At 39.5% G+C, this 20,658-nt stretch overlaps 1 pseudogene; it reads right to left on the bottom strand.

The window, feature by feature from the left end:
• Positions 1 to 17,572: 17,572 nt before the first annotated feature.
• LOC144252111 (sodium/calcium exchanger 1 pseudogene) lies at positions 17,573 to 19,375 on the bottom strand (annotated as a pseudogene).
• Positions 19,376 to 20,658: the final 1,283 nt, after the last annotated feature.

The raw sequence follows: 20,658 nt of genomic DNA, 5'->3' as shown, positions 1-20,658 counted from the left end.
GGAGAAGTAAATGCAGTTCCATTTGGGAAAGGCATGAAACACAGATGCAAGTGTGCGTCCGATCAAGATAGCTGCTTTCAGATCTCCTCCCAGTGGAGGGGCACTGAGCTATTAGGACACCTTGGAGTAGCCCTCATGCACCACTGAAAAGCAGCCAAGGAGCCTCTGCAAAACCATATACAGCAGGTGAAAAAAAATTTACTATACAAAAAAATTCTGAAGTCCAAGAAATTTTCACCAGGCTTGCAAAGCCCACCAGAGGTTGCCATGCCTACTAGTCTCCTGTGTTGACACCGAACACCTGTAGCAATGCTTGTCAGGCTACTTCTGCACAGTACTTCCTTCTGCTGTTCTTTAGTAAAAAGAATCCTCGGGTAGAAAATGAAAAGAGGCAGAGAAAATTAGCCAACTAAAAGGCAAACTGAAGTCTGCTTTTCATTATTTTTCACAGGAATTGATTTTAGTTCCTGGCCAAGTAGAAATGCATTTTGCCTTATGAGAAGAGGCAGGGTGGTATACCAGAAATAAAAGTGGTCTGGGAGTCAATAAATCTTAATGAGTCACTAGAAAAATCGGGGCTATAACTATGACACAATGACAAGTTACCTCCTTTCCCTAGACAGTCTAATAACCTTTAAAGTGGGAGAGCTAAATGATCTCTGAGATTACTTCTATCCCCATTTTCAACATATATGACAGGACAGAGCTTCTCATCTTTTTCAATTTACTCCTAGAAACCAAGAAGAAAACCAGAGACACCCAACTCAGAAAATAAATAAAGGAATAAAAATTCATGAAATAAATATTACATAAGGTCAGTGAACTTATGAACGAATGTTCAACCTTTTAAATGATCAAAGAAATGCAAATTGAAACAGAGACTCTCATGGTTACCTTTTAACCTGACCAAACTGGAAAAGATAAATTTCTATAACTTTTTTATCTTAGTATTGCTCATCATAGTAACCCATGGGAAACAACATATATACCTCTTTATTTCAGTAATCCCCCATTGTCTGTAGTTTCATTTTCTTCTGTCTCTGTTGCCCACAGCCAACCATGGTCTGAAAATGTTAGATGGAAAATTCTAGAAAGAAACAGTTTTAAAAGTTTAAATTGTGCACTATTTGAGAAGTGTGGTAAATTCTCATACCTCCCCTCTCCATTCTACCCAGGATATGAATCGTCCTTTGTCCAGCGTATCCACATTATATATGCTACCTTCCCTCCACCATTAATCATTTAGTGGCATCTCAATTATCAAATCCACTGTGAAGTTATCACAGTGTTTGTGTTCCAGTAGCTCTTGTTTTACTTAATAATGACCCCAAAGTGCAAGAGTGGTGATTCTGGCAATTTGAATATGCCAAAAAGAGGCAGTAAAGTGCTTCCTTTTGGTGAAATGTGAAAGTTCTTAATAGGAAAGAAAAACATTGTATGCTGAGATTTTTAATATCTATGGTAAGAAAAAATGTTCAATCCATGAGATATGGAGGAAAAAAATCTGTGCTAGTTCTTTTGTTGTAATTAAACTGTAAATGTTATGGCCACAGTGTGTAATAAACACATAATTAATATTAAAAAGCACTTAGTTATAGGGTTTATTGTTATTCCGTGTCAGGAATCCAATGAAGGTCTTAGAATACATCCCATGTGGATAAAGGGAGGGCTACTATATATCCATTTATTGAAATACTTCCACTCATTAAAAATGATATGGGTTTGTATACCTTAACAGTGGAAATATGGCTACCATAAACTAAGACAAAAAAAAGAGTACAAAACACATGTACTGTTATTCCACTTAAGGAAAATGTGATATATGTGTGCATAATACTCACAGAAAAGCACCCAATTAGGCTCACCACATTATTAGCAGTAATTATCTCAAGGTGTAGAAATCATTGTATATCAGTCTTCTCTATATTTTTCGTATCATTCGAATGTTTTACAGCAAACATATGCTACTTTTATATCAATTTCATCTTCATTTGGGAATAATATTAATTAAGTAAAATTCTATGAGCATGCTGTGCCCAGAAGAACATTGCAATGAAAGCAAAATCAGCCTTACTCGGGCAGCAGATGGTAATGAGAGCTGTTAACCCTGATCTGCTCACTCTGAGCCCTGGAATCTAGATATAGTTATCAGGTGGCTCTTTGTTGTTCAGCTACTTCTCTTTTATAGGTGGCTTACATTTGCTGAGCCTCAATTTCTTCATCTAATGAATGAATGAATGATAATTTTCACCTTGCAAGGCAGTTATAAGTATTCAATGAATAATACCCATAAATGTCTTAGCATGAGCCTAATAAATATTTATTATTGTTGTTGAACAATATAATATATTTATATTATAATAAATAAGCATTATTACATGAAATTCATTAGTTGAGAGAAATCACACTAGAGTGACATGCTATGTGATATTTGTAGTTGTTGTGTATTAGCTACTAAGATTAGTAGCTGATAGGGTACCGTTAGGAGGATTGTGGAGCAGTCTTTGGCCATGGTGCCTTTACTCCCTTCAGGGAAAGGTGTCCTGAATTTTCTGATGTGCAGCTTCCATGCTCTCCCCAGACGGCTGGTCATATAGTATCACATATGGAAGTCTCAACATTAAGCACAACCTTGACCTTGATAGTAGTGAACTTTAAAGAAAAAAAACAAAAGATGCAAATCTGCCTTCAATCTGATAAGGAAAACAGATCAAGGCTCTCCAATCTGCCCAACCACACACACACACACACACACACACACACACACACACACACACACAATGTATACACACACACACACACACACACACATACTAAAAAAGAGAAGTTCATCTGACTCACTTGGGTGGAGGCTTCAGAGAAGCTGTAATGACAGACTAATTTTTAAGACAGGAATTTTCTGTAGGGAAGGACATTTCAAGCAGAGGAAGAAACATGGACAAAGGCATTGGAATTTCCTAAGCAAGATACAGAATGCATCTTCTAAAAGAGGGTGCCATGGAAGGGATATTAGGTATGCACCGGGAAACAGGATGTGCAAAGCTGGAAATGAGGGTTCTCTACAAGCTCATAGGCAGTAATCTCTCAATGCACCTAAGTCTTTGTTACCTCAGCTGTTACCAGGAGGTGAGTGGGAGAGATGCACTGAAGCAGCCTACGAAGCTCATGTGGTTACAGAGTGGGGTCCCCAGGTTTGGTGAAATTTGGTGATATCTAATGCAGTGTCAGAGTTCTCGGTAAACCCCCTTTTGTTGACCTGAGAAGGGATTAGAGAGTTCTGGGAAGGTCAGTAAAATGAATTTAAGAACAAATTGAGAAAATATGACACCACAGGAGAGTGCTGAGAAAGAGCAGTCACCAGCAGCAAACTCTGGCACCTAACTCCCGCCAATAAATGGCCAACTTGGAAACAAGAGGGGACCTTCTAAGTGCTGAGCTCAAAGCCAGCCAGCCAGCTGGGACAAAGAGGTCCTGAGCAGGGAGCAGATGGAGGAAGAGTCCTGCCCCACAGGCAGCACGCCCAACTGCAGGGCCTACCATCTCCCTTCCTGGCCTGCCTCCACCCCAGTCTGACCTGCCCTTCTCTTCCACCTGCCTGAGGACCTGGGCTGCAGCTAAAGGCAGAGGTTCTACCAGGGTTTGGCAGCTGCTTCCCAATCTAGACTACAGGATATTCATCTCTAAAATGGAGATAATCCATGTCTTAACTAACTCACATAGTTTTGGGAAAGAGCAAACAAAGCAGAGTCAAAAAAGTACTGTAAGTGTTTTGAAGAATGAGTACTGTCATCTCAGAACCTAACTAACCTCTGCTTTCAATTTCTCTTTCAGGCCAATTCACATTGGAATTTAAAACCAAAAAGATCATAGTTTTTGGTTTTATGCAGCTTCCTTACCAATATTCCTTGGACATCTTAACTGGTATTATTTTATAAACTATTATGAAAATATTTGGGAAATTTTTGAAAATTTTATAAAATGAAAATTTCTATTAGTTTAGAGCAAGAAACCATCCAACATCCTAAACTACTGGCAACCTGTTCACCTTGGCTTTTGTTGGAAAACTGGTTTGGGGGAGTTCTTTTTGTTTTTTGTTTTTTTTTTTTTTTGGAGAAGGGGAGCTAGAAAACTGCAGAAAAACATGATTGTCCATAGAGTCCTTTACAATGAAACAACAAACAAGGACTCAACTCTCTGTCTTGGGCCCCACTAAGCATTGAGCTTAGAGGTGTGAAACCTTAGCATCCCACTAATTTTTTTTGGTCTTTTTTGGTACCAGGGATTGAACACAGGGGCACTTTACAATGGAGCCACATCCCCAACCCATATATATATTTAGAGACAGGGTCTTTCTGAGTTACTTTTGGCCTTGCTAAATTATTAAGGCTGGCCTTGAACTCCTGATCCTCCTGCCTCAGCCTCCCAACCTGCTGGGCCCACCCACTGGATTCTGAACATGTTACACCCTCAGTATTTCTTGAGCACCTTCTGGATTCTTCAAGCTGTACAGTCAGGGAAGGTTATGGGAAATGCATACATTGTGGCCACCGCCTCAAACATCTTAGGGTAGTTAAAGAGGCGAGATATAAGTGTGCAGATACATAAATAGAAAATAAACAATCATTATCTCTCATCCCATCGGGTGTTCTATTTATTGTATATAATTGCACACATTTTCCCAAAAGTAACCTGAGAAGCAGGTTCACTGGGTGGTTAGCATATATGTATTTTGAAGAGGAATAACTGAGCATTTCCAAGCTGAGTGGTGTACTGAGCTTGAATGAGAACCCAAGCCGCCTAGTGTGAGGTCCAAGCACACAGTGTGGCACAGTGGTCAGTAGAAATGGACTGACTATGGTGAGGATTTCAGAAAGAGATAGTGTGCGTGAAGTGTCTCTTGTGACACCTAGTAGGTGGCTGGAGGGAAGGGAGGGAACTGACTCAGGACACAGGGGTAAAGTCTACTGAGGAGGGGAAACTCTGGCGTGCTCTGGCATGTTCTCTTTTTGGTCAGATGTAGGTCTTGGGACACCTTTCTTGTAGCCCTACTATGTTACTGGCACCTCTAGCAAGCCCAGACTGCCTGGGCAATGCTCAACTGAGCTGGTCATGCCAGCCTACCTGGTTGCTGGGAATGTCAACCAGGGAGGGGACAAGTACAGGTGCTTGCTCTTTGAAAGGAAAAAAATGAGTCGGAGAACATGTTTCCTCTTTGATACCTAAATCAGCCTTGACCGCGTTGTTCTGCACGCGTTTTTCTATTGTACAGAAGAAATGCGGAGGTGAGAGGAGGGGGAAAGATTCACTCCCCTCCTTATCACTCTTGCCAAGTTGAGACTTGAGGGAGGGCATATTCGAAGGAAGCTGTGTCCTCCTTGCTGTTAAGCCAGTCATCCAGGATCTACTGAGTATCTACTGAATGCACATCCTATACTAAATCTCTGGAAGTTTACCTTGTTTACCAACAGGGAAAAGACAACATAGCCCACTCAGGCACATGGGAACTGAATCCTGCCTCAAATAATATTTACTAACAATATTATTTGAGACACTAACTTCAATGAGGATAATATTCCTACCTTGCAAATTTAATATGAGCACTAAAATAAAAACATATCTGTCTAGAACATAATAGGAGATGAATAAATGATGGTAGTAGTTGCAATTATTACTGTTATTATGTGATACAATTAGAGACTAGCTACAGGCTAAACTGTATAGGTAACTTCAGGTGGAGAAGTGATTAAGAGATACAAGATATAGGCATGGCATGTAGTGACTGGTGGGCAAATTCTTGGAACAACACATGATTTGCCCAGAGCCTTGAGATCTAGAGTGGATTTTTGGATTGGCAAAAGGGAGAAGGAAGCATTTTGCAAGAGTTAGAGGAACATGGAAGCAGAGATTCACAGAGCATGTGCAGAAAGCAGGAAGGATCCTGGAGCAGGGCCAGGGCAGAGACACTCTGGAGCTGACTCTGAATAGGGAAGAGGGACAAGAAGACAGGGAAAGGTTTGTGATCATGGCATTCTGGGTCAAAGCCACAAGCAACATCTGACAGCAGCGTGCAGGTGGATTGGGGTAAGAAAACATGGTGTATGGAGACCCATGAAGAGTCTGGTAATGCACTAGGCCAATGGTGATAGAGTCACAGGCTACAGGAAGATGGCATAGCATGGGTCTATGTGACACCTGTAGCACAGCTTCTTCTCCCCATCACCTCTGCCAGACTGGGAGTCCATGCCACACCTTCTTTCTCTTCAGCTGCTAGTACTTGGACTAAGAAGGAATCACTATTACAATTTACATTTGAGGAAATGCACTGAGAAGTTGTATGACACAGCTAGGGAGGGATACAGAGGGACAGCAGGTAAGTGACAAAAGGAAGATCTGATTCCAAAGCCTGTGCCCTGACCCTTATCCTACACAACCTCAGGTTTTGCTTTGCCATCTGAGTATGAAATCACCTGAAGTCTTAGAAACCAACACTCGAATGGTCCCTGAAGAGTTCTCTGATAGAAGACATTTGATCATTAGCTAGGATTTTATTCAAAATGCTTTGAGATGTTTGTTAATGAGTAGGCAAAAAGGTGCTGACTCGGGTAAACTGTAGATCTGAGTCATCCAGGGGGTTGACGATTGAGCCTGGCCTGGAGGCTAGATCTCTGCATCCTTCAGCCATCCTGTCACCAAAAGAGCGGTAGAGCATTTGCCTGTGAGTGCAGACTGCCTGTGTGACTCCTGGCACCCAGAAATGGGTCCGTGTTCTTCCTTGGGCAGAGGGATAGTTATTATCATTAGACAAATCAGAAAAACAGTCAACATCAAGGTGAAAGCCCTTTAAATATACCTGGAAAACAAGAAGTTCTTTAGGTTGAAGTAATTTTGTTTTAATTATTTACAGGAACAGATTGGTGTTGGACATGTGGCCACCAGTCCCATGGCAGAAACTAGTTATTAGAGTAGAATTATGTCTTTCAAGGCACTTAATAGGTTTAGTTGTAGACTTTTGGCAGAAAGAAAGAAGGGAAGGAAGGAAGGAAGGAAGGGAGGGAGGAAGGAAGGGAGGGAGGGAGGGAGGGAGGGAGAAAGAGAGAGAGGGATGGAGGGGGAGAGAGAGAGAGAGACATAAAGAAAGGGAAGAAGAGAAAGGGAGAGAGAGAGAAGGTGAAAGAGTACAGAGAATCCTTTGAAAAGTTTCTCCTTTGGAGGCCAGTGTGCTCTACCCAATAAATCCAGCACAGTTCCTTTAATCTCCAGTTTTGGAGTCAATGTGTAGATAATGCAACTGAACTATTTAAATACCTACAAGTTTGTAAACATGAGCATTTCCAAAGAAACAGAGCTACCTGGGCATGTATGGGCTGAGGTGATGCTTATCGAGTTTAAGAGGTACATAATTTAATTGCTTCTATTTCTCCTTCTCCATTTCTCTTCCATCCTGAATGGGAAACCTGGGTTCCCAGTTTTGGCAGGCCGCTGCCCATCACTGGAACCATTCTCTGTTTTATAACTTAAGGGCAGCATTTTGCCCTCTCTTCGTAGGAGTTCAAGACTTCACAAGTCTTCCTGTTCTGCTTCAATACTGTTTCCTCCTCTCCTGCCCGACTCTGGTGATCCTCAGCTCATTCCTCCTCTTAGTGACTCATCTTCATCCACCAGATGATGATCAAGATCCTTTCAAGTCCTTCCAGTCCTTCAACCCATTTTCTTAGGTTACCATTAAAATGTGTCAAGAGAAAAATCAAAACTCCCCACGTCACACACATTTTATGAGAGGGGGATAAAAACCATGGCTGCTGTTCCTTTCCAATGTAAATGTTTACATGTTTAAATCCACGGAGTTTATATGAATAACTGAAGTATGAGCCACATGTCCTTTTCTGTAAAGAAATGACACTTTCTTCCCCGAGAAGCTTTTCCTGTCTTCTTTCCTTCCCATGAGAATTAAGTGAAAAGAGAAAGACTGCTTCAAAATCAGGGTGGGATATCTTCTCAACCCCCTCCTCCAGACAGGAATGAGGTTTAAAATAAATATTACCAGACTGGAATGCAGGAATCCAACCATCAATTTGTCCATTCTTCTCCCTCCGAGTAGCACCACATTTATATTCCCTCAGACAGATGTGTCTGATGGCCTCCAGAGAAGGGCATGTCACCCGACTCACAGAGCACTTGGTCAATGGTTCCAGTGTCCTAGGAACTTGTCAGTTGTGAAATTCATTGTGTTCCTTGATCTCCTCTGCCATGTTATTAACCGACATCCCCTCGCTCGTTCCCCAGTGGACTTGAAGAACAGATGGCTATTATCTTCTCTAGGGTGGAGTTCTCTGAAGCATATGAATCTTAAGCAAAGCCAGTCAGTTATTTCCTTCCATCCGTCACCACTCCTCATAATGCCCTCCCCCATCCCATCCCACATCCACACCACATAAATTCCCACTGAAATACTCGATAAAATACAGAATGGAAATGAAAAAGAGCCTGTTAAATCTCTTTAAATCCTGCTGCTGCCTCACATTTTGCCTGTGGTAAATGGTCTTTGGTGATCATTGTTCCTAATCTAATAAATCTGATTGTCCTCAGAGGCAACAGGTAATCTGGAGAAGGAACCAGCAATGTTCCAGATAAATAGCAGCAGCAATTATGTGTGAGAAATCATAATTAAACTTGACATTGGAACCAAAAGTGACCCTGTGGAATAAGGCAGCTTCACAAACCATGCACAGTGGATTCACCAACAGTTTCCTCTTGAGGTCACATGATCCTAAGAGCCTTGAGTCCTGAAATTTCAGGACACAAAAGACACACAGTGACATCACTCAGGGTAATCATTATGGTTGGGATATGAGGTGTCCTCCCAAAGCTCCTGTATTACTACAGGTGAAATGACTAGATTGGGAGAGCTGTGACCTAATCTGTAGGTTGGGTAGGTTACAAACTGGTCTCCTGACCTCTCCTTGGTGAGGAATTGAAGGTCCCTCTTGACAGTAGCCTGTCCTCTATACCAGGAATGCATGAGGCAAGCCTGAGATCGATGTTCCTCTCTTAAAGTCCGAAGTGCCTGTGCAATGGTGCAAATGTGTAGGTTCCTCCTCTTGGCCTGGGTGTTCAGAGGTGGGACTGTATTACACTGTGGCTGCTGTTCTCCTCCATTATGTGGATTGCATTCGGAGACTCCAGATGAGAGGTGATGCAAGAAACAATGCCCAGAAAGTGGTAACTTGTGGAAAGAAAAGCATTATGAGCTTAGGTATATAACTCTATTTTCTTACCCCCGGTTGACTTTCATTCATTTTCTATGTAACACAGAGTCATTAAACACAAATGTGCTGGTACCAGACTGTGCTAGAAATTCCAAGGTGGGCACATAAGATCTCAGCCTTCAAAGGCCTCAGATTCTAGTCTTCCTTTTTGACCTTGGCCTTCCTCTCTAGCTCCTAGTCGTATCACAAATGCTTCAATGAAGTAGATATGAATGTCTACCCAGAAAAGGGGTTTGAGAGAACATAATAATTCAGCTTCTGTTTCCTAAAGGATTTTATCTTGAAGAGGAAATCAAAGTAGAATGATAACCGCAGGCAAAAACAGGTCTGGCTGCAGAAAATAAAATACTGTAAATTGTTAAGCATCAGAACTGCTCATGGAGGCAGAATCAGCATTTTCCCCAAAGGAGCCTCAAAATCCACAGGGCCTTCCCCTCCCCTCCCATCGGAGTTGTATATGGCTTAAGGAGACACACCAAAGGAGCAGAGCAAGTTTGACTTTCCATCCAACTGTCTCAGGGCTTCACTCATCTTCCTGCTCACTCTCCAGAGGTAGCTGCCCTTCCCCCCTCAGAATAGAGGAACTTTTAGGGTCTGCTCCCCACCATCCCAGCCACCTGTGCAGCTTGCTCCTCACACCCTTCTGCCTGCTGCAAAGTGAAGTCAATGAGGTATTTTGGTCCCAATGATAGAAGCGCAAACAGCAGCTTCCACCCAACTCAGATGAGATCATGCATGTGAAATCTCTTTGCCATTTATAAAACTCTGATTAGGCAAATGCAAAAGGTACTTATTTTACAACTCTGAAGCTCAGTGTCCCCCGTGCACAGCAGCCATGGGGGAGGGATCCTGCATTGCCCTTCCTGAACCTCCAGTGTGGGTGATCTCCTTGCCCCATTTGGACAAGATTCCCATTTTCTAGATCCATCTCTATTGGAATGAATTGAGTGTAAGAGTTCAAGACACAAAGACTGATATGATATTGCATAGCACCCTTTGTTACCTGCTTCCACAGGCGTATTAAGTATCACTAAACATGAGACTAGTAAGCCTTCCATGAGCCCTCTCTGATGATTGAGTTTATATATAATCCTGTGCCCATAACAATGTTTCAGTTAACAGTGGACTAGATCGTGGGCACAGTGGTGGTCCCATCAGACTACAATGGATCTGAGACATTCCTGATGCCATCACAATGTCTTAGCATAAGAGAGAGAGATCGATCTTACCCTGGTTAAATTTAATCTGACAACCCAAAATCCATTCACTCAATGTAGTGGTGAATACATTAAATTATGGAGTTGGGATATACAATGATGAACTGAAATATATATACACACACACTATGGAGAAATAGGCTGTCTGTCAACATAAATATTCTATGGCAGGAAGTGATAGAAAGGGATAGAAAGGATTTTATTATACAATATAAGAGAAGGAAGAGGCTATTTCCTCCTAGAAGCATCAGGGAAAACTATAAGAAGAAAGGGATAGTTAGTAGGAATAGCCAATCTCCATTAATTGCTAACCATATTCCAAGCTTGTGTTGTCATAAGCCTAAATTGATTCTTGCAAAACTCTGTGAGATAGCTTCTATCATTCTCTCCCCTTCCCTCCTCCTATTTGATCATTAAGAAAAACCACTGCATAGAGAAGTTAAATAACTTGCCAGTAAATAGTTTGCAGTTCAGCTCTAGAGTTTGGCCATTTAACCACACAGTGGTAACCCTCAGTGGCTGTGTCCTGGAGGATGAGGGGAGTGGATTTTGCACATGAGAACTAGCAGAGCAAGTAGAGAAATAGTAGCAGGAAAAGATGAAGGGAACATGGGGTGTCAGATCACACAATTTAGAAAGAGAGATATACGAAGAGAAGACATTGTAAATAAGAAAATTTTTAACATAAAACTAGGCTAGAATCAGGTCATAAAGGGAATCAAGTCACTTTCTAAAGGGTGAGTCTTGACTTATTATACTTGGCGGGTTTTGAAAGATCTCATCTTATGACATAGGTGGTAGAAAGACTAATCTGACAGTCACACGCAAGATGGATATGACACTTGCATAGAGGGTAGCAAGACCAGTTAAGGAGATTATAATCAATAACAGAGAACATAACTTGGAGTGACAGAAGTGACAATGACAATGAGAAATTGCCAAAGAGGCTGTGAGGAATTACAAATAGAAGTGCAACACTGAGAGTTTAGTGATTGAGAAAGAGGAGTCAGAAGAAAAATGTGAGCCTTGAGCTTGGGTAATTGTAAGGGTAGGGGTGTTAGCCACCCAGCTCTGAAACAGGAGACCTCAACGGCTGTGTAACAAATGAAGAAGTTAATTTTGCACATGGAGCTATGTAGACTGAGCTGCCGGCTGGCTGATCTTCTGACAGTAAGTATGATAATTAGTTCTGATAGTGTTTGAATGCATTCTATAGTGTATAGCTTTTAAAAAACTGAATCAAAGTCAGGGCCTGAGAGGAAGAGTATACCCCAGGGTTTATGATGAGAACCTTGAACTGACAGATTTTGTTGAAACTTCTGGGTCTTCCCCTTTATTGGAAGATAGGATCCCTCAATCCCTTTACTCAAAGATATGGAGAAGCCTCAAATAAAATAAATGTTTTATAAAACTATGCTGTTTTTCTCAGGACTTTTCCCAACTTTTCTCCTGGTTGCTGGAGCAATTACCAGGGATCTATCTCAGCAAGACCCAACTGGGGAATTATTGGGACTGTTAAAGGACCTCGATCATCTGTATCAGTGGAGGGTATGTTCAAGAGTGGCTCCTGAGAGTTCTGGGTTGATGGGTCAGAATATAAAGCTGGATAATAAAGAACTGTCATTATGGGGGCATTCTCTCATAAAACAGCATTTAATCCCTGGAAAGGGTGCACTCTCTCTCTTTCTTCAACATTCAGGGACACTTTACTACTGAGCTACATCCTTTTTTATTTTTATCTTTTTTTTAATTATTGAGATAGTGTCTCAGTTAGTTGAGGAGGCTGGCCTCAAACTTGCCTTAGCATCCTGAGTAACTAGGATCATTGGTATGTGACACTATTGGTATGTGACAGCCCCAGGGTATGATTTATTTTATGTTGCTGGGGTAGATATCCAGAAGCTTGGAAGAAGTGATGGTCCTCATGAAATGAAGTAGAAATGTCAAAACAGACAGTAGAAGAAGGGTTCAAGCAGACACAGAGAAGTAGTCATGCTAAGGTCTCTTTAAAATGGAAGAACAGTGAACTCACAGGATGACTGTATTCTTTGGGAGGCCCAGGGGATATTCTGTTGAGGTGATAAGAGATGCACTGTGAGGGGGACCTTGGCATTATTAAGAAGCTTAGTAGCCACTTCTTTCTGCAGGCTGAGCTAATCCCAGTCTTATAAAAATACAGTAGCTTTTATTGTGGGAGAGTCTGTCTTCCTAAACAATTATGATGTTCTGTTCACATGTCCACCAATATTTTCAATTTAATTTTTCCACTCTCAGGTAAACATAGATTCCTTTTGTTTGGAAGATGACTAATGCATTCAGAAAACATATGCATTTACAAAAACATCTTGCAGTTATAATTTAGGTTTTCAGATGATACTACATGTGGTTTGGCTCAAAAGAGATAAATATTCTGGTCTGAAAAGATAATCCACTAAAGCAGAAATCCATTGAAATGCTAAAATTATTGCAACCAAATTTTCTACATTAGCACATTACCTAGGAAAGTTCTATGCCAGTATAAAATATCATATGCCTTTAATTTAAAAGTCTAAATGTAATAGTCTAAATGAAATTCTTCTAATTTAAAATAAATCCTGAATATGCCAGATTCAAGGCACTACGTACTAATTTTTCATTATTTTTATTATTTCATTATTTCATATTAATATGCCAGATTCAAGGCACTACGTACTAATTTTTCATTATTCCTGATTTTTCCCAATGCACAATTGTTTTTCTGTTCTAATCACTTCAAGTTTTACTTTATTTTTTTATGTATCTGGTGGTCTTATTGTACCATATTATAAAGCTACATGCCATATCACATAGCTAAGTATTTATTCCATAGAATGCTGTACGGCAAGACATGAACACCGGTATATAAACTGCCAAAACCAGTATTTGTTTCCTATGGAATGTAATAATAATAATGATAATAATATAATAATAATTTGATAGGACTTACACTAAAATTTTATTTATTTTTTAATCCTTTGTTCAAAAACAGTATATAAATATTCAATGTAAGAAAGCTGTATTTGTTGAGATAGATGCCTTGCATATTACATCTCTTAGAGTTAATGAAGTTACAACCACACCTGAAAATGTAACAGTTGTTAAAATTAATACTGGGCTGACACATTGTTTAATACATTTTTCTATGACTAGAAAGCCTGTAGTAAACTGATTTGCTAAGCAATATGTAAATTTTCCAACTTACATAGTTTTCTCAACTCTGTTTTAAATATATCACAGTAAATCCTCATTTTTTTCAATTATCTTCTGAAATGATATCATTATTGAGCTATAACTAAGCAATTAAATTTGAGTTGTAGCTACATTAATGAATTAACCTTAACATTTTCCAGAACAGTTAATATTAGACTTTGGAAGACCAAGCAATATTTTGTAATAATTAGTACTACTGAAATAGTATCATTAAAGAACAATCATTAGTAGCATTTCAAATTTGTAGATATCACCTACCAAACCACAAATCAAATTAACATATTCTTGATTTGTTTTTTATTAGCTGTTAACATTATACAGAATTCCTTGTTGAATTCCCTAATTGAATGATGTTGAGAAGTTAAAATTAGTTGTCATGGATTTAGGATTTTTCATTGATTGTGCTTTCACAAAAGCATATGATAGTTGTTAATTTTTATCTATTAAGTGGGGTTTTGCATTATAATTTTAAAATTTTATTTTACTGAGAATCTGTTTTATCAGTGCTTTTTTTCTGAAATACACATTTTCATCTTAAAAAGGTCAATTTGAAGTAATTCAAAGAATTTATGTAAGAATATGAATAAGTAGATACAGACATCCTTATAAAATTAAATGATCTATTCTACCCTAAAAAAAAGATAAATGGTTAGGAATCCTTAACACTTTTACCTACAAACTAAAATGTTGATGCACTTTTGACAAAAGTTATTAGATGCTGGGACACCAACGTAATCTAACTTAGACTAACAGTTAATATTTTAGTTTTGTCCTACATTTACAAAGATTGTGGTTCCATGTAACTTAAAATGTTATTTTGGATTTAATTTTTTGTTAGAAAAATGAATACATGTTGAAAAGAATTTTTTTTAAAAAAATGAGAATTTCTTTTGTTTTTGTAGTCAAAGAATCAATAAAGCTGGGCTGCCACTTAGTCTCGATCCCTGATCAGATTGGACTGTGTCTACCTTGATTTATAGACTCTTAAAATTAGATAACCTTTAAATCCAACGCTTTTGTACAAATCTCTTTATAGCACCCTGAAAAGAATCACCAATCCTGACTTTAATGTACAGCATTAAATAATCAAACAAGAAGATTTTTCATTGTATTTAATAAAGCTCAGCTGTGTCAAGAGCCCTTATCTATGTATGATAGATTTTGAAGAAAACTACCTCTAAGATGAACTGTGCTATGGAGGAGATATCAAATCTTTCTTGAAGATAAGTTGGGGGTTGAGTCTACAGAGGCAACTTCATTGCAGAATGAAAAACTCCTTTGTGCTTGAATCTGACTATACGGACCTGGCATTGGACATGATCACCAAAGGAAAAATAATCCATTAAAAAAAACGAGAGTTTGGCAGCCAATCCCTAAAAAACAAATACCAAATGTCTTCTTTGATATAATGAGAGCAACTAAGAATAGAGCAGGGAGGAAGAGCAGGAAGAAAAGATTGATATTAAACAGACACACGAGATGGGAGGGAAAGAGAGAGAAAAGGGGAATTGCATGGAAATGGAAAAGACCCTCATTGTTATAAAAAACTACATAAAAGAGGTTGTGAGGGGAATTGGAAGAAAAAACAAGGAGAGAAATGAATTACAGTAGATGGGATAGAAAGAGAAGATGGGGTGGGGGAGGGGGATAGTAGAGGATAGGAAAGGTAGCAGAATACAACAGTTACTAGTATGGCATTATGTAAAAAGGTGAATGTGTAACCGATGTGATTCTGCAATCTGTATTTGGAGTAAAAATGGGAGTTCATAACTCACTTGAAACTAATGTTTGAAATATGATATGTCAAGAGCTTTGTAAGGTTTTGAACAACCAATAAAAAAAAGATTCTCTTAAAAAAAAGATGGAGTTTGGCAATATTCCTTCTTTAATCAATTTAATTCAATAGGGTGAGTGTTTTTAATGGGAGTTGGCAAAATAAATTATTCCATTGAATCACTGTCAATCTTTTTATAAAACCTTCTTCTTCTACATATGCCACCTAAAATAAGATTATTTATTTATGGTTTGATACAAATCTTGGATAGCAAAGTAGATAGGGAAAGCTTGACTCTCAACTAAATAAGTAGAGAGCCATTATTCTTGTGAGAAAGCAACATAAAATTTTCATGAGAAAACATCCTAAGTCAAACAAATGAGGAAAACAAAGCACCACTTTAGTTATATTTAAGGGCTACTCTTGTGAGTACATTACACTTTCACATAGATTCCAAGTGCTCTCTACTACGGGAAGGCTCAATAATTGAAATGATCAGAAAATATAATGCAAAATAATTCCTAGCAAAGGAATAAGGGTTAAGTGCACTAACCTGGGAAAAATGACATTCAATAACCTTTTTTTCTTGCATATTCAGGTCACTAATTTGCTACTATATCCTGTCTTTCAGGAACATAAGTGTCCCAGTGAAACCCATCACAGTAAGTGGAACATTATCAACATAAGAACCAACATAAAGTAGATATTCATCAAACACTGTTGCCCACCTACACACATCAGAAGATGGATATTATAATCTCTGCTTTGCTGAACTTCATTGTGATACTGTACTAAGTAACTTCACATCCATTTAACATAATGGCAAAGAGATGTAAGGACCCTGGAAAGCTTTTTCAAGAAAACCTGTTCCCTCTGATCATCCCCCCATCTTTTTTTTCCCCTACATATTCAAGAGGAGAAATTTCATACTTGGAGAGCATGTATCTTGCCATTCGAACATATTATATACCACTAGAACCATTTTTAAAAACTAATTATAGTTAATATATATATTTCTCTTTCTTGAAATTCCTAAGTTGTAAATGCTTCAAAAACAATCATTCACCATAATATCCTTTGTTACACTGTAGATAATACAGTGATAACACAGTTTCTAGTTCTTCTTCATCCCTCCTTCCTTCATTTATCTTATTCCTTTTCTCTTTACCTCGTTCCCTCCCTCATTCTTGGACACTGGTCCTTGAGTCAAATTCCCTGGCTTCTTCTAGTGAATTAAGTGCAAAGCCCTCTCTAAGGCAAGGAAGGAGGAATGTCTCTCTCAATGGCAGCTCTCAGTGGAAGAATCACTTCATAACACTCAGTATTACAACTGTAAAGTGCCAATAGGGAGAGTAAATTGCTCCCTACTTCTTTCTCTGACCTGTTCCCCATCAACTAGGATGCTTGGACAGAGTCGTATTTCTCTCCTCATCACTATATGAGCAGGGTAAAAGGGTTTATGTAATCATACAAAGTAAAACCATACTGGAAATAAATAATAGATATATCCTCTTCTCCTGATAGCATAACACTGAAGAAGCAGGGTTGGTCATTAAGTCATAATTAAACACTAGCATACAAGCAGAAACATTATATTGTCATAAAACCACAATGTCAGATGAAAACCACAGAAATATTTCCACTCAGTCCTAGTAGCCACGAAATTCTTTTTAGAGGTGTTTCTTTTTTGGGCTTTCCCAATTTGTACTCAGCAATGAAGATAGGAACCTTTTGTGATGTGTTAAATATTCCTTTTCTGTATATATACTGTGTGATCCAAAATAGAATACAGAATTTTCAACCCATCTTAAATGATCTGCTAACTTACGTCACAGGCTTCATTTTATCATGGCCTACAGTGTACTTGAATATGTAAAAAAGACAAAAGAAAAAAAAGATCTCAATGTCAAATTAAGATCTGTGTCTAGTACCAATTGATAGGTGTCACCCAAACAAGAACTGATACTTTGAAAGGTGTCTTCCATAATAACTATTCCGTTCCTTTTATGCCATTTGGTTTAAAAATATGCACACACTCTTGCAGTTATGCACTCACTCAACCATACACATAAACATATAAAAAGAACTTACACAATTTCATCGTTCTGGAATTCCAGCTCTCCACAAGTGTCCTCAAAGTCCTCCCCTCCACCTCTGGCAGTCCCTTCGATGGTTTTATAGGGAATGATAACATTTCCTCAAGCTCCAGATGTTCTCAATACCTTCACCTCCATGATGCCAATGCTCTCACTCACATGAGTCACAGGTTCCTCAAAAGTAAAGATGCCTGCGTGGTCATCATCAAAAATGGTTACAGTGGCCGTGGAGGGTGATCCGAGACAAGCAAGAGTGGAGACATGATTGGCTTCCAGGATGCCATCTTCTGAAGCTTCAGAGGATACTTTGACATTGCTGAGGTACACAAGGAAATTTTCATCCTCCTCAAAGATGTCATCATCGATGATGCCAACTCTGATTTCCTTCTGGGTCTCGCCAGGTTTGAAGACCACAGTTCCTTCAGTGAATTCATAATCAGACCCAGCATTATCCATGCCATCCTCTGTTCTGAAGTTAATGAACACAGTGTTGGTCAAATCCCCATCTCTGCGGATAATGGTCAGGGCCACAGTACCACAGTTCTCCAGACACTGATATGTCCCTTGCTCGAAGAAGACCTTCCTCACCGGGTCCTTTTCGGCCACTTCCGTGTTGACCTCATGCATGCTGACAGCCTTCCTTTCTTGGTCAGCTGCATGCCTCTTTAAAATGTTGCCAGCTCCGGTCATCAGGCGAGTAGCTTGGATGCGGTAAAATGCTCGACTTTTTTGCTGCTGACTTAGGACTTGGTAGTTGGCTAATTCTATTAACTGCTCTATTTCTTTCTCTGGATGTTTCTGCTTCAGTTCCTTCAGAATCCTCGCCATTTCTCGCCTAGCCTCTTCATCATCTTGGTCCCTCTCATCAACCTCCAGAACCAAAGCTCCATCTAAGAAATTGTCAACGTGAGAGTTGACTACTTTCCCATCCATTTCGATTTCCGTTTTGGAAGATGGCCTGTCCACCTCGTGTTCAATGATCATTCCCCTCTGCTTGCCAGCCCGATGCCGCTTGTAGACATACTTGTAAAACAGCAGCCTCCTATCTGCTACCCAGGAGAACACCACACAGATGGGAAAGAAGAAGAAAGTAAGCAAACCTTCCCAGACCTCCACAACACCAGGAGAGACGACAGACAGAATAATGTACAGCCAGGTATAGGCGAAGATGCTCCAGGCTGCCGTCACGAAGAACATGCGCAGATGCTTAATCTTCCTCGTCTCTCCATCAGGGACCACATAAACACAAAGTGCAATGATGATGAACATGTTGAAGGCAGCACTTCCCACAATGGTGCTGGGCCCCAGGTCTCCCGCAGTGAAGTTATGGACACACACTTCAATAACTGAAAGCAGAATCTCAGGAGCAGAAGATCCCAGGGCCATCAAGGTCAAGTTGGATACAGTCTCATTTCAGATCCTCACAGTTGTCTTGGTGGTCTCTCCATTGGGTTTCTTTATGGTTATTTCTTTTTCTTGGGAAGCGATGACTTCAATAGAGGACATGAACCGGTAGGCAATGATAGAGACTCCCAGAAACATGTAGACCATGGCCACGAAGTACACAGTAGCTCTAGCAATCTTGTCTCTGAAGGAAGGGTCTTGGGGCTCCCAAATAGGCAAAATCACCCCTTTCTTGCAAAAATATGAGCCCGTACATTCAGTGGTATTGTTTCCTCCTCCTTCCATTTCAGTCTCAGCAGTTATATGGTCCATGTGGGAAAATAAGAAAGACATCAGAGCTAACAGATGAAATCCCATTGAAAACATGGGTGAGAGGCTTAACTGAGGCATGTTGTACAAGGAGACGTCCAACTGTTCTGACCTGTTGGTAAAAAGAAGATGGGGGCAGGGAGGGTAGAAAAAAAATCACATTATTAGATCCAAATCCAAAGCATGATTAATACCTTTAACAAAAATTTGTGTATGTTTGACCATCACAACATTTCTGGTGAATCATCACTAACCTGACTCCGTCAGTGATTAAGCAATCCTTTGTGAAATTTACAATTTGATCTCTCTGTTTGTGAATTTTCTACATGTAATTCCATGCACTGAGCAAGACTCACAACTGACTTCCTGGAAATGAAAAGTTCAATTTTAAGCCTGGCCTAATTAAGCACACATTTATGCATACTAATGGGCAACAAGAAAGATAAACAAAACTTTTGAAGCATTAAACAATTGCCTCCTTGTTGCTAAAGCAGATTTTTTCTTTTAAATTTTGGTTAGTTCATTATCTTCAAGGACATTTTTCATGGAGAAAATCACTTTATTAATATCCGTGCATTGAAATTCAGACTCGGAAAAACAACTACCAAAACAAGGCGTGGTGATGATCTTAAATTTGGAAGTACACCTTACACTGTATTTCAAGAAATCACACCCTACTGCTCTAAACTGACTTGGAAACAGAGAAATCTCTAGGTTTGCCTGCAATCAAAGTTCAATGGTATTTATTCTCAAGAGGAAAAAAAAATTCCACTGTAATGCAATATTTCCACACATTAAGTACAGGTTTTAAAAGCATGTTTTGATGAGAGCACATTTCCTCCTAATTTTCAGCAACCAGGGTCTCCTGATATATTAGCAACTGGGCATCTAGTACTTTGAGAATAGCCCTTCATATTTGTATACATAGCCTGCTTTACAATCTACAGGCTGTCCCCAACAGAGAGAAGAGATAACCAGGTCCAGGCCTGGTTGTGTGTAAGACCCTGGCAGGCTGTGAAATCAGCATTACCAGCCATAAAATGTTCCTTCTCAGTGTCAATGTCATACTTTCCATGGTCATTCCAAAACACACATTGGTTCTATAGTGGGCTCAAGTGACTAAAATATGCAGGAGCAATGATTCCATCTAAATTAGATTATTTGGCATAGCAAGAGTAACCACAAAGTATATATGATGAAGGGCTGTAGGTAATTAGAGATATGGCAACAGAGTCATGGAGGAGCACAGAGAATGGCAAGCAAAGTAGTGGACAGAGCGACCACAGCCCTAAATTCAACCACCAGATCATGCAAAACTCTGTTCTGACCTCACATCACCTCTGCTTCTAGGACCTGGAGCATCA

This window comes from Urocitellus parryii, unplaced genomic scaffold (assembly GCF_045843805.1).
Source record: "Urocitellus parryii isolate mUroPar1 unplaced genomic scaffold, mUroPar1.hap1 Scaffold_37, whole genome shotgun sequence".
NCBI lineage: Eukaryota > Metazoa > Chordata > Mammalia > Rodentia > Sciuridae > Urocitellus > Urocitellus parryii.
The sequence above is the reverse complement of the archived record's forward strand: the minus strand, read 5'-3'. Positions and strand labels throughout refer to the sequence as shown.